We start from the raw sequence: 14,879 nt of genomic DNA, 5'->3' as shown, positions 1-14,879 counted from the left end.
AAATTCAAAGCGGTTGTCGACCATGTTGCGTTTTCCCGTGCGAACTGCGTAGCGAATCGGGTCCCTGTTGAGTTCACGCCTGCTGTGGCTTTCAATGCACTGCATAGTTTTGGAGGGATGAAATGGAGAATCATTCTGACGTATTAAGACGATCATCAGTTTGGTTTGGTTTTTGGGGTTTTTGGTGAGCCCAAAGCGACGCAGGCTATTAGGGACGCTGTACTGGAGGGCTCCGGATAATTTCGACCACCTGGGGTTCTTTAACGTGCACTGACGTCGCGCACTACACGGGCCTCTAAAAATGATCATTGAGAAGGACAAGGCGGAAATATATTGCTGAGAGTTGGGTTTTCAATATCGGAACACAAATGCCTCCATATCATTGACAATAGCGTTTGACTTGCCAGCCACTAAATACGCGTTCCATTTTAATTTCTGCTATGTCCCGTCGCTCAGCGGCCAGTACCTCCACCAATATCCAATTCCTTTCAAAGGCTGGCATCACATTTACCTCATGGTCGGATGCACTTGATCGAAACAGCTGATTACGTTGAAATCAACGGCGGCGCAACAAGGACACTAACAAGAGAGGGGACACCACATGCACCTCTTGTTAGTGTCCTTGTTGCGCCGCCGTTGATTTCATCATGCACCAACTCGCCCCTCAGGCCATTCTTCTGAAGCTGATTACGTCAAGCCTTGCAAAATCATGCTTACTTTCCCCCTTACCTCCCTGTTCTCTGTTAGCTTCCGAATCGCCTTGATGTGACAAACAGTGAAGTGAAAACTGTGGCACCTCTTTTCCTGCCTCTCGGCCCCATTCACGGCCATACTCGCTCCTCGCACAACATGAGTGCGCTGGAGGGGGTCCTTACTTCCTTTATTTCGCCGTACATCGCTTCCGCTTCCCTCATCTCCTTTCGAGGAGCGCCGGCTGCAGCGATGAGCAATACATTATCTCGAGAGCCGCCACTAAGCATCCCTTTGATCTCGTCTCGCCAGGGCTGGAGCAGCCCAGGCGGCAATTAGTGATCGGGCAGCAGTTCAAAAGTCAGCTTGTTTCGGCTTTGGCAGATGTACGGCGCGGCCATGCATCGTGCCAGGCTGGCTAGTAGACGAACGGTGGAAGAGAAGAGTTGCCCGGGCGACGTAATGGGCGGCTCTTCTTATGGGCGAGACCTCAGCTCATAAGAAGCGGCGACGACGGCGCTGAGCCACGATCGATGGGCTCGTTTTGTTGGGCCGCTGAGCGAACCGAAATTGGCCTGGCGGATCCCGCTTTCACCGTAGTCTCCTCCCTGCACAGTTGTCCTGACCGGCGCTGCCGCAGACCGATCAGAAATCGATTCCCAGACTTCACGTTTGGCGAACATTTCTCCCTCTTTGCACCTTTTGATTCCGCTTAAACTCAAAACACAAACGCAGAAGGACGTTAAGGAATTCTCTCTCTCTCTCTTTCACTCTCTCAATCTCTGTCTTTGATTGACTTCCGTACTCAGCACCCTCGCTGGCTCACTCACTCACCTGCTCACTCTTTTATATATCCGTTTGCTCGCTTGCTCTTCTACTTCCACGCTCATTCGTCCGCCAGCTTTCTCGCTGACTCATGCGCTCGCTCCACTCACTCACTCGCTCCGCTCGCTCGCTCGCTCACTCACTCACTCACTCACTCACTCACTCACTCACTCACTCACTCACTCACTCACTCACTCACTCACTCACTCACTCACTCACTCACTCACTCACTCACTCACTCACTCACTCACTCACTCACTCACTCACTCGCTCCGCTCACTCGCTCACTCGCTCACTCACTCGCTCACTCACTCACTCACTCACTCACTCGCTCACTCACTCACTCACTCACTCGCTCACTCGCTCACTCACTCGCTAACTCACTCGCTAACTCACTCACTCACCCACTCACTCACTCACTCACTCACTCGCTCACTCACTCACTCACTCACTCACTCACTCACTCACTCACTCACTCACTCACTCACTCACTCACTCACTCACTCACTCACTCACTCACTCACTCACTCACTCACTCACTCACTCGCTCCGCTCACTCGCTCACTCGCTCACTCACTCGCTCACTCACTCACTCGCTCCGCTCACTCACTCGCTCACTCACTCGCTCACTCACTCGCTCACTCACTCGCTAACTCACTCGCTCCACTCACTCACTCACTCACTCACTCACTCACTCACTCACTCACTCACTCACTCACTCACTCACTCACTCACTCACTCACTCACTCACTCACTCACTCACTCACTAACTCACTCACTCACTCACTCACTCTCACTCTCACTCACTCTCACTCACTCTCACTCACTCTCACTCACTCACTCATCACTCACTCACGCACGGCTGCTACTGTCTAATGATAATAGACGTGACGGTTGTTTTGTGCAAACAATTATCAATTTTACACAGAAAGGATATATAACAGAGGTGCAATAAAATGAGTGAGAATAAGGCAAAGGAACGGAACAATCGCGCATGCTAACAGGATTTTCTCTATTCATGCAAGCGCACCAGTTCCCAGCATGCATATAAGTAGTTCACAAACACAAATGGAAGCCCGCAAGCGCTCACCTATAGGGATTGCTGAGAGACGCTCGAGTGGACGTAGGAATGCTAGCGCAGATCTCCTCGCCAACTCATGGCAACACAAAACGTTCGCCGCTCGAAATGTGGAATAGTCAATTATTTTAATAAAGAATGGACTCATTTAATAGCGACTGAACAAAATACACAAATCCGCTTCAACATAGACGTCCGTAGTCACTCACTACAGCTTGATGGAAGCAATATATAAAAAAAAGAAACCATTGGAAACGCATATTTATAGCGGTCTCCGAAAAACCTTCATTGGCTTTCCAAATCAGCTCGTGGACTGGCGTTGCGGCATTTCATTTGTCGTCACAGCCTTAGGGTGTTTTCATTCCGAACGACAAGGTTTCTTGAAAAATGAATTCGACAAAAAAAAAAATAAAAAGGGCTTCCCGTCTACCAATCTGGTTTTCCAAGTGGAACCAGTGCATGCGATTTATTCCTGCTTACAATCGTTTGACGCCGAAAGACGCAACGGCAACGACATGAAAGCAGAAACGCGTAGTCGGCGCAGTTCCTGCCTTATGCATCAAGCGAGAGACTCACGCTCCAACGACCTTTGCGGCCGAAAGTGGGGCATAACGATTGCGTTGTTTCAGGAGACCGCCAGGGGCTACGGCTCTGAAAGAAAATGCAAGGAGAGACGACAAACGGGAACGGAAGAGCCGCCGATGGGTACTTTGTGTTCTACGTCTATTGTGCCGGGAGAAATCTTTTGTCATCAGGCCTTTTTTGTGCTCAACAAAACGTCCGCGCCGTTTGCCACCATTGAAAGCTTCTCTCTTTCTTCCTGTCTCTTCTCCGCTGCTCTTAGTTAAAACCGTGCAGAATTGGCGAAGCCAGAGCTGGCCTCAGATAATCACGGATTACATTTGAAAAGCTGTTCTAGCATGTGAGAACGGCTAGTGATAGGCCACAGTTCTAGCAGTTGTATTGTCAGAGATTTCATGATTGGACTGTGCACCTGCGCCGGTCACGTGAAAAATGATTGGCCGGCGTCCTGACTATCGAATCGTCACATCCGTTGTGACTGGACAGGACATGTGCGCCGGTCACTTGAAAACGGCTTATGATTGACCTGTGATTTGGCTATTGTATTATCACAGATGTCGTGATTGGACGGGGCACCCGGGTAGATGACGTGAAATAGGCTAATGATTAATTAGCCGGCGTCCTGACTATCGAATCGTCACATCCGTTATGACTGACAGAACATGTGAGCCGGCCACGTAAAAACGGCTTATTGACCTGTGATTTAGATATCATATTATCACAGATGTCATGATTGGACGGGGCACCCGGGTAGGTTATGTGAAAGAGGCTAACGATTAGCCGGCGTCCTGACTATCGAATTGTCACATCCGTTATGACTGAACAGGACAAGTGCACCGGTCACGTGAGAACGGCTCATGATTTACCTGCGATTTGGCCATCCTATTGTCACAGATGTGACTGGATGGCGAACCTGCTCCGGTCACGTGATAATTTATTTATTTATTTATTTATTTATTTATTTATTTATTGTACCCTCAGTGCGAAAGGCATTATAGAGGGGAGTGGGTTAATTAGGATAAAGAACAATGAATATAATACAGTGAAAACAGGTAGTACAGAATAAATTTTCTCCAGATTAAAACAAACAACATTCATAAAGCGTCAATAACATAAAATCAATGTACATAACACAGTGGAAACAGATAAAACACATGATCAACTTCTTTCAGAATAAACAATGTTAGCTATTGCGTCGTTAAAGGTTTTGTTATCTGCAAGGCTGCAATATCGGGGGGAAGGCGGTTCCATTGCACAGATGTGCGAGGAAGATATGATTGAAAAGAAGATTTGGTGTGGCATGTTGGGATGCCAACCTTGTGGCGGTGATCGATGCGACGTGAAATGTATTCTGCGGGTGATATGAAATACTCGTGAGGCGTAACGTGATGATATAGCTTGTGAAATGGTGTTAGGCGACCAATTTTACGGCGAGATTGTAACGGTGGGAGTGAATTGCTGGTGATTAACTGCTGTCCTGACTACCAAATCGCCACGGCGGTTGTGACTGGACAAGACTTGTGGACCAACCACTTGAGAACGGGTTGGGACTGACCCGGCGTCCATGTTATCACGTAGTTACTTCGTGATTTGGCGAGACACCCGATGTCGAACCGCCCTTACGCGCGCAAAACTTTGTGAGCTCGACGTTTGATCAGTTTATCGAGCTACAGCTTGCATATCACTGCATGGTTTTAAGCGAGGAGAGTACAGCGCCCCTGACGCGCTAATGGAAGACTCTGTGGTGAAATGGCGCACACGAAGTTCTCGCTACGTGCTTCGCTTGCTCTCTTCTCTTTTCTATTTCAGCAGTCTTTTCTCCAGTGCACATATCGATAAACCAAGGAGGGCATTAGAGCGACCATCATGGCCGCAGCGACAATCAATGCTGCGTCCGGCCGACGAGGGAAATCCGTTTGCCACAACTGAAAGAATCGTGAACCGCCGGAGCGGTCAGAGGAGGCAGAAGGCCGTCGTTCGTAGAGGATGAAACGGAGGATGGAGAAGAGGCGAGGCTGCCCGCTTACCCTTCTCCTCATCGTGTCTCACTCTTTATTTCGAAAGGGAAGCCACAGTTTTCGACCCATTCAGTAAAAAAGAGGAATTTTGCGCGGAAATATCGCCAGAACACATGACGCCGGAACAGCGTATAGGACGGATGGACACTGCAAACAGACTCGCACGATGAAAAGCGGAAATTCAATATTGCGAAGCTCCCGTAACGTTGCTTATGGGCAGCAGGAAAAGGAAAAGTTAAAGTTGCTAACGACCACTCGATATGCATCTTCGATCACACTATGTGAAAAAAGTTTTCTTGAAGAAGAAATCGGAAAGAAAGGAAACGAAGATAGAGAGAAAAATGAATGAACAACAAAACAGAACAAAAGAAAAAAAACATGGCGTTCGGCGCTTATTTGGAAAGCTTCTATGAATTAGTTCACGTCCAACCTTTTTCTTGCGTTTGCTTAGTGCCCGGAACGCCAGTGCAGCGCGCTAAAAGTATTAATAAGGAGGCGAAGATTGTTCGTGCAAGGGATTCATTATGCGCTGCATAATGAATCGGCTGCCCGTCCTTCGTTTTAGTCTCGCGGGAAATGTTATAGCAAAAGCCTTGCTGCGCGAAGAAAAAAAAAAGAAACAGCAAAAATCATAAAAGCCTGCACAGAGAAGCTGGACCGAGGCTGTTCTCGTTAAACTCTGAGCAAACATAGCGACCGCGTAGGAAGCCCGCGGACTGTGAAAGAAATAAATCTGATCCGAAGGAAACAGGGAGAAACAAACGTGTTTGATTGGATCGCGTATTATAATGACCCAACGCGCGTAGTTGAATACCATTGCGGAAGCGACGCGTGTAGGCGTTTTGAGCCTTTTTGTTCCCTTCGCGTGTTGTCTTTGGATTAGCGTTTCAGCTTCCGCTGGGATTTAGAATGTGCAGTGAACAGCGTTTGTTTGGCTCGCTCGACGTAGAGCGCACGACTTCCACGCGTACGTTCTGTTTGCGAACTCTTCTAAAAGCTATTGGCGTTCTGTTCTGATAGTCGTTCGGACGCGTAGTAATCTGCGCACTTCTCTCGGCATGAAACCTGCGCGTTGTTTACAATGAGGCAAACGCGGTTTTTGCGAAAGATCACGCAGCTGTCGCGAAACAGAATGCTTTTACTATTCATGCGAGTCACGTGATAATCATTCTACACGGTCGATATTTTGCTTCCGCGGCTGAGAAAATTTTAAAAAATGCGGCCTTGTGCCCTCATCACGCCCGTTGTTTTAGAGATAGCAAACTGGTATTTTGGGTAGAGTAGTGGAAAGATCTGTGTGCTGAACGTTAGTACGTACAGTCACGAGCAAAAAATATTAGCACAGATCACTGGTGATCAGAATTGGTATATCTCACCACGCGACGCCGCGGTTCGCAGACCTGCCTATCGGGCCGTTTCCATGTTTGCAGCCTAAGGGGGGACGGCATGCTTTATCAAGCGTGTACCGCCCGAGCGTTGAGGTGCCGACCCTACGTGACTGTGCATGCGGCATTTAGTTTGGCTCGGTTATCATGAGCAAAGATGGATTCTTTTTATTACTGTTTTTTTTTTATGTCCGCGATGGTTTGTCAAAAGGAACTCGCGGGAACAATAGACGATAGCGCTGCTTTTAGCCAGTAATTTTGCTGGTCCGTGACAGTCGGCTGAACCCCCCTAATACTGTAGAATGGGAACGGCCCGGCACTCTCGTTATCAGCCTCATCGCCACCCGCAGCGCCACGCGTTGTCATTCCGGTGCTCCGGTGTTCCGTCATGTGTGCTAATCTTTTTTGCTCGCGACTGTACACGTGTCGGCAATTCCATTCAACGAGATACTTGCCCGGACCTCACATTTACACGCAACATACGACATGCCGACTGGCTGAATACAGAGGACACTCTAGGTAGTGATCACTGTATAATCAACACAACCATTTACATGCGTCCCCTGAAAGGCCCACTAAAACAAGCTCGTATCCCTGACTGGACGACTTTCCGCACCTCTCTACCTATTGTAGACCCCCTCCAGTCGGGATACGACGTCTGGTCCAGATCGCTCACGTCTACACTCACACAACACGAACAGCAGATACAGCTCACAGAAACACAAACAGACGTGGACAACCACCTTCTTCACCTTTGGGAGGCCCGTCGCAGCCTCACGAAGCGATGGAAGAAACAGAAACATAACAGACGCCTAAAGAACCGCATCCTCGAACTCACACAACAGGCAGCGGAATATGCTACTCAGCTAGCCGACACTAACTGGGTGGACCGGTGCAACGCGGCTGCTCGCCAGATGTCTGGCCGCAACACGTGGCGCCTGTTCCGCGCTCTCATCGATCCAATACAAACACGCACGGAAACCCAACGCCAATTACATAGGGCCTTGCACAACTTTACAGGAACGACAAAACAGCTAGCGCACACGCTCAGGGATCGCTACCTGTGCACCACTAAGGACCCCCGGCAGGCGGCGTACTCGTATGCAGGCGAAGAGAACACGGAGCTGGACAAGCCTTTCCAACTCCACGACCTCCGGGCAGCCTTAAGCAAAATGAAGCGGAGCACTGCACCCGGGCGCGACAAGGTTACGGTCAAGCTCTTGGCCAACCTTTCCGACGCAGCCTACGCCGCGCTCCTCAAATACATCAATAGCATTTGGGACGGAGAGACTCCTCTCCCTCTCGATTGGAAATCGGCTCTCGTGACCTTTATTCCGAAGGCCGGCAAACCTATTGATGTGGAGAACCTTCGCCCCATCTCCCTCACGTCTTGTGTCGGCAAGCTGATGGAGACGATGGTGCGCGACAGACTCTCCGGTTTTCTCGAAACACAGCACACTTTCGCGGACACCATGTTCGGTTTTCGCCCTCACAAGTCTGCACAGGATATACTTCTGCAGCTTCACCACGACATCTTAGATCCTGTCGAATGTCCCCACAATGACAAGGTGGTCCTGGCCTTGGATCTTAAAGGCGCATTCGACAACGTCAAACACGAAGTAATCCTGGACCACCTCAGTAACACCAACTGTGGCCACAAAACATTCAACTACATAAAACAATTTCTTACAGACCGTCAAGCCTACATACGCATACAAGATGCGGAACACGGGCCATACACCATCGGCTCGAGGGGAACACCTCAAGGCGCGGTCCTGTCTCCCCTCCTCTTCAATTTGGCAATGCTTCATCTTCCCTCCAAATTGTCCTCTTTGCCCGGGATACATCACGCTCTTTATGCGGATGACATTACAATCTGGGCCACGCAAGGTAACCTGGGTCACATGGAATCCTGCCTGCAAGCAGCGGCGACCCTAGTCGACGACTACGCGGCCTACTGCGGACTCCAGTGCGCCCCATCTAAATCAGAATTTGTGCACATACGTCCCTCCCCTCGGGACACAACTCCGCATTGCATCAGTCTCCCCTCGGGACCGATCCGGGAGTCCAAGGAGATCCGCGTCCTTGGTCTCTTCATACACCACCAACGCAGAGTCGACACCACCCTAGCCAAACTTCGCACGGTGGGAGACCAGGTGGGCCGCATGGTCCGCCGGGTCTCCAACAAGCGGGGTGGATTACGAAGCAAGGATGCACTGCGGCTTGCCCATGCTTTCGTAACGAGTAGAATCCTCTACTCAACCCCCTACTTGCACCTGCGCAAACATGATGATGACCAACTGGAGGTCATCCACCGGAAAGTCATCAAGCGGGCTCTCGACCTCCCGGTCACCACGTCCAACCAGCGACTTCTGGCCTTGGGCGTGGTAAACACATTCCGGGAGCTTCGAGAAGCCCACTTAGTCAACCAATACACGCGTCTTGCACAGACCACGTCCGGTCGCCGCCTCTTGGACCGGCTACACATCAAACATGACTACCATATTGAGGAAAGGGAGAGAGTGCCAGAACCCTGGAGACGCGCCCTCCGGGTCCGACCCCTTCCCCGCAACATGTCCAGAGAAGACCATAGCGGTCGTCGCCAGGCGCGCGCGGAAGCGTTGGCGCGATACTATGGTAACCAACAACATGTGTATTACGTGGACGTTGCCGGCCCACACCACGGGGTGTGGTACACGGCCGCAGTCGTACACAACACAAACACAGTCAACGGGCTCACTTTCAAAGCCTACAGCGCAACACACGCGGAGGAGATTGCCATTGCTCTTGCTCTCACTACTCCCAAGTCGAAACACATCATCACCGACTCGCGAGGGGCCTGTCGGAACTATGAGTTGGGCTGGGCTTCCCCGCTTGCCTGGCGCATATTGGAATATAGCTGCCGATGCGAAGATCCAACTCCACGCAACCTGATTTGGGCCCCCGGTCACCAGGGCCTCCAGGGAAACGAACAGGCCGATCAGGCCGCCCGCGCACTCTCTCCCCGGGCTATCTCCCTGTCCTTGGGCGCCTACTCCCAATCAGACAATCTGGCCCTTACATTCAAACACATCACCGATTACTACAAGGAGGAGCACCGGTGCTACCCGGCCCCTTATAAGGAACTGGATCGCGCTGACGAGCGCCTCCTCATCAAAATTCTTACTAACACTGTACTGTGCCCGGCGGTGCTTAAACATTTCAATACATCCTTTGATGGCGCGTGCCAGTTCTGTGGGGAGGTGGCTGACACCTTCCACATGGTTTGGGCGTGTCAGTCAAACCCATCTATCCCCCCCAACCCCAACCCCACCAGAGAGGACTGGGAGGCGGCCCTGCTCGGCTGTCAGGACCTAAAGACCCAAAAGGCCTTGGTTCACCGGACGCGGGCGGCGTTGCTTGCCAATGGGGCCCCGGAATAGGGGCTCCACCTAGTATTGTTAGGGGAAAGGGCCAATAGGGCCTACCCCAATCACCTCTCTGTAAATATTTATTGCATTATAAATGTTTTTCACCACCACCTACCAACGTGCAAGATATGCGGTAAAGAGGATGTTTTGGAGTTGAACAGAGACACGCGCCGAGAATCCGCGCAACTAGTGAGTGGCTCTAAATCGCAATTTTCCGAGACAAGATTAGCGGCTGCAGACGTAGGATACTGAGGAACCGAAGTGTATCACTGGAGAAGAACTTCAGAACGACGTTGAGTATACAGCTTGATGCGAAAAGCGTAAACGCGAATGCGATGGCACAACACAAAAAAGATTGTTGTCGTGGAATGTTATGCTAGAATTGGGCACTTGGAATAGCCGGGAGTTTAATCGGAGAAAAAGGTGGTATGTGAAATAGAAATGTTAGCAACAATTAGCAGGAACAAGAACTTCACTGCATGCAGCCTTACGCCAGAGTCGGTGTCCGTACTGGTTTGTTACTAAACTGCGTTAAAAACTACTTCTTGGGCTGGTGCCGATCGTTGAAATCCAAGGCTCTCCTGCGTGGACAAAACTGACATTTCGCCTTTAATGACAGCCGCCCGTAAAAACCGAACGAAAGAGCTCTTGCTGACGTAATGCGCGTTTTTAGTTTCTTCATGAAAAAACAAAAATGTTCCAAATTGTGTTTTTATGAGACAACGTAGCGGCTGCACGCTTGACTATTAACTATAAACTTTAGCGACGTTCTCAACATAGTTACTGTTAACGTTGTTACAGCGCCAGCTGTTATTAGCTTCTTGCTCAGATTTTGCGCTGTTGGCGTCGGCGTCCTGATGCCTACCGTTGGTAAAAAGCCCAGTGGTGCATTTCCGTTCCAAAACTTCCTGCACCTCCCGCACAGGAAGCAGATGAACCAATAGTTCGCCACTGAAGTGGCCGGGGAGTTGCTGGTTAGAGCATTCAATCTAATATATGTTAACTCTGAGACGCCTCATTATGCTCGCGACCACCTCCCGCATACAAGCCGGGTGGGCTAACCATGATAACAAGTCAGCTCTAATATGGCTCAATTTCTCTGCGATAAGAAGCCAGCTGACTCTGTATTATTCACATTACAAACCCGTAACCGACCTGCGATTTTTTGTTACATTGTTCGTATGCTTATCTTGGTATAATCTTCGTTGTGATTTCAGGTTAAATGCTTATGTATTAATACTATACAAGCTCACTAAGTGAAAATTATTATAAATTATGCTTTCAGTTACGCTTGTTTGATCCTTGCTTGTTATTAGACTGCACTTTGATTCTTCTCATGGTTATCATGCACAAGAGATCTCATTTCAGTCGCTGACTATGGTACTTCCTCTGGTATATCGCTTTTTGTGATCGGCCTGAAAAATCACTGACAAAATTATGATTATGATTTTGATTCTCCGCAGACAGAAAATGAGATTTACATGCGAATTTTCGCCAAGATTTGTGGCAGCAAGAACCGCGTAAAGTTGCCACAATACGTTCATTAGAAACCCTGCCTAATACTCAGAGCGAGCGGTCTTGTTAATGAGCTGTTTATACGTTTTTTTACGATGTGCAATGGTAAACAGTTTAGAAGAAAGAGAAGGGACCTTATAACGAGTCAACCACGGAATCACGAAAACTGGAAACATTTAAATTGGTAGACTGGACTCGATACACCCGCTCAAGCGTTGCCACCGTTAACATCTTTCCCCAAGTGCTTTCCATCCTTCCTTCGCTCTACGCGGCTGACTCGTCTTCTTCGGTCGAAATTTCTCCGGGGCCGTGACGACAGTGAACTTCATACGTAAAGTGCGCAAGAAAGTTCACACGCGAACGACAAAAACGAAAAAACCTTAGCACGAACCCTGCCTACATTACTCTTCAGAAGCAATTATTTTATTTATTTATTTATTTCAAATACCCTCATGGCCCTGCGGGCGGTATTGAGGGGAGCGGAACAAGCACAGATAACAAAAAATGAATACAATCACGGGTTACAGGACTACATATTGTTCACTGCACTGAATTATTACAAATTTCAACAATTCATGGAAGCCTAGACGAAGAAGAAAAAAAAACGAGAAAAGAACAAAAACCAACAAAAACAAGACTAAAAATCAGAAACACAGAGTTCATGTCGCACTACTAACCGAAGGGCACACATGTCATGAGCAAGAAAAGCAGGCACTCAACTTTTTCTTAAAATGCTCGAGATCGTCGGTGATTGCCACATCTGCTGGCAAGTGATTCCACTCGGACGATGTAGTCGGAATGAAAGAATTTTGGCGAGCAGTAGTGTGACAAGGTGTTCGTCTTTCATCTGACGCTGATTGCGTTTCGGCATTGTCCGGCCATATAGTCCTAGCAGTAATTGGTAAGTTACCAGCCAATAAGAAAACGACCGCATACCGTATTTTCCGGTGTATAAGACGCGGCTTTTTTACGAAAATCTTGCTGGCGCGTCCTATACAAGGGTGCGTCTTATATGCGAATTTTTCATCTTTTTTTTTGCGAGTTCATCGATTACTCCGGTTCATGCTCAAGCTTTTTTCACCTGAAAAATATCACTACCAATAACGCGGTTGTAACACGGTTAATACTTCAATACCGGGACCGCAGTGCGCGACATTCTAGGTGATCTTTATCATGAAACGGCGGGGATGACGACTTCCGGGATCACAAACGCGCGGCTGTTTCGGAGGCCCCAAGCAAAAGTAATGAGAAGCGCCAAATGATGGTGACAATCGCGCTTCTCGCCATTGTCAAGACAAGCCAGCGTTCTTTTTTAGTCACCCTTTGCAACTTATTTTGCTCCGTGTACGTAGTGCATGTTTCAGCCGAGTTGCTTCCAGAAATGGGTGAACCTTTTGATAGCGCCTCTGAAGATGAAGACTTCGAAGGTTTCAAGTAGAAATAAAATGTTGTTATGGACATATGGGGAGCTGTATTGTTTTTTCTTTCTTTTTTCCTAAAACGTGGACGGGTATGGCGTGTGTGTTGCCTTTTTCGATCACTTAGCGTTGCTTAAGAATTGCTCACAGGTACGGTGCATTGCGCAATAGTCGCGCAAGCGTGTTTAATTAAGCCTCACTAGCCTAACTGGGTAAACTGGGGTGCGTCTTATACACGGGTGCGTCTTATATACGAACTTTTTCAGTGACAGCTTGCATATATGGCTGGTGCGTCTTATACAAGGGTGCGTCTTATACACCGGAAAATACGGTACTTACACCTCCTCCGCGAAGACGGATCCCGCTGAAAAGATGAGCGCAGTCTCGTTCTAGTCGCGTGTAGGATACGAAAATCGAAGCCCAGAAATGCATGTGTGCTCGCAGAACGAATTCTCGGCCCCTTCTCATTTGATATTTACGTTGCTCTTTTGATTTATCGTGTGTGACTGCGGAGTCAAAACCGCATCCAGCGCAGTGCTTAACTCGGATGAAGATACGCGGGACTCCGTCGATAGCCGCGGCGCAGCCACGCCCCCATCTCCCCCCGCCGCTCGCTCCATTCGCTCGCAAAGATTAATGGTGGCGGGATGGGTGCGAACATGGAGGAAAAAAAGAAAGTTTTTTTCTCCATGGGTGCGAAGAAGGCGGGCCGTTAAAACTCAACAGAGCACCCATGCGCCTATGTAATGGCAAGAGCGCCCCCTCCCCGTCCCCCTCTTCTCTTTATCTCTCTTTTTTTTTTTACTCTCGTGCCACCGCAGCTGTTCATGGTTTATCGTGCGTTTCATTTTAGTGACAACGATATGCGGTACTGTGTAAGCTGCCCAAGCAAGTATATTGAGAGACGCCCGAGCGAATGCATTCGCGTTTCGGACGCGCGGGTTTTAATTTAGTCTTTTGGGCTTCGCGATCTTTCATGAAGCGTGCCCTGAAATGATGATGCAGCTCGCCACCAATATCGCTCAAGCGCCGCAGCGTGCACAGGACACGGAATTTCTGAAAACGATGTTTCCCAATGTTGCATAATGCCAGTGCTGGAATACGTTGTCTATAAACAGCGTACTTACGCACTAATGCATAAAGTTTGTGGACTTGGTGCATGCACCGAACATCTAAATAATGGCTATGGGGAATATGAAAGTACCGCAGAATAGCATTATGGAGTAACCGCGGCTCAGCCAGTTTTTGTCTATTTTAAGCGCAACAAATGGGGTTCGCGTACCTCGCAACGTAGATCGAGCCCGTGAAAGCAGAAAATTTTTAGTCTGCCTTTGTTTCTATTGAAACGTTTGGCATTTCACCTGACTACCCTAATCGCATGTACAATATCACAAGCACAGCCTGCATTATTTCTTCGAACTTTATGTTCCAGTGAAGCCATTGCGCGTGCCATACTTTAAAATAATGGCCTGCCATCTACTATACTTGCCTCACTTGCCTCGTGCTTAAACTCCGTCAAAAAAACAAAACAAAGTACAACAGGAAGAAAGTAAAAAAAATTGGCAGTGGTTTAGCTCTGGTTAAACCTGGAGGATTGCGAAAGCAACGAGGAGAGAGAGAGAGGCGATGGAGAGCGCGCGGCAGCGGCGGCGGCCCCGGCACGCTAGCTATGCGCCGCTACTGCGCATGCCCAACTGGCAAGCGCGGGGGCGGCACCTCTGAGTCACCCGCTCAGCGACGGCGGCGGCGCGCCAGCTGTGCGCCGTGTGACGTCACTGCTCCTTGCGCATGCACAGTATGGCCTTGACTCGGCTCCGCGAAATGGCTCGGTGACTCGCGTAGTGTTGCTTTCTCAACAACAAAAAAAAAAAAAGGAACCGTGCGTGCATATTGCAGACTGGCACGCGAAGTGCTGGGTGCCGTTTGTGCAGAAATGCACTCCCTGGATTGTCCACAGA

At 49.1% G+C, this 14,879-nt stretch overlaps 1 protein-coding gene across 2 annotated transcripts in view; it reads right to left on the bottom strand.

Annotated features, from left to right (window-relative positions):
• LOC149359963 (uncharacterized) overlaps positions 1–14,879 on the bottom strand; it is a 262,381-nt gene that overhangs the window by 18,983 nt on the left and 228,519 nt on the right. The gene's annotated exons all lie outside the window — the stretch shown is intronic.

The sequence above is a fragment of the Amblyomma mixtum genome, chromosome 2 (assembly GCF_055824585.1).
Source record: "Amblyomma mixtum isolate Tamu chromosome 2, ASM5582458v1, whole genome shotgun sequence".
In the NCBI taxonomy this organism is placed as follows: domain Eukaryota; kingdom Metazoa; phylum Arthropoda; class Arachnida; order Ixodida; family Ixodidae; genus Amblyomma; species Amblyomma mixtum.
Note: the sequence above shows the minus strand (reverse complement) of the source record. Positions and strands in the feature narration are given on the sequence as shown.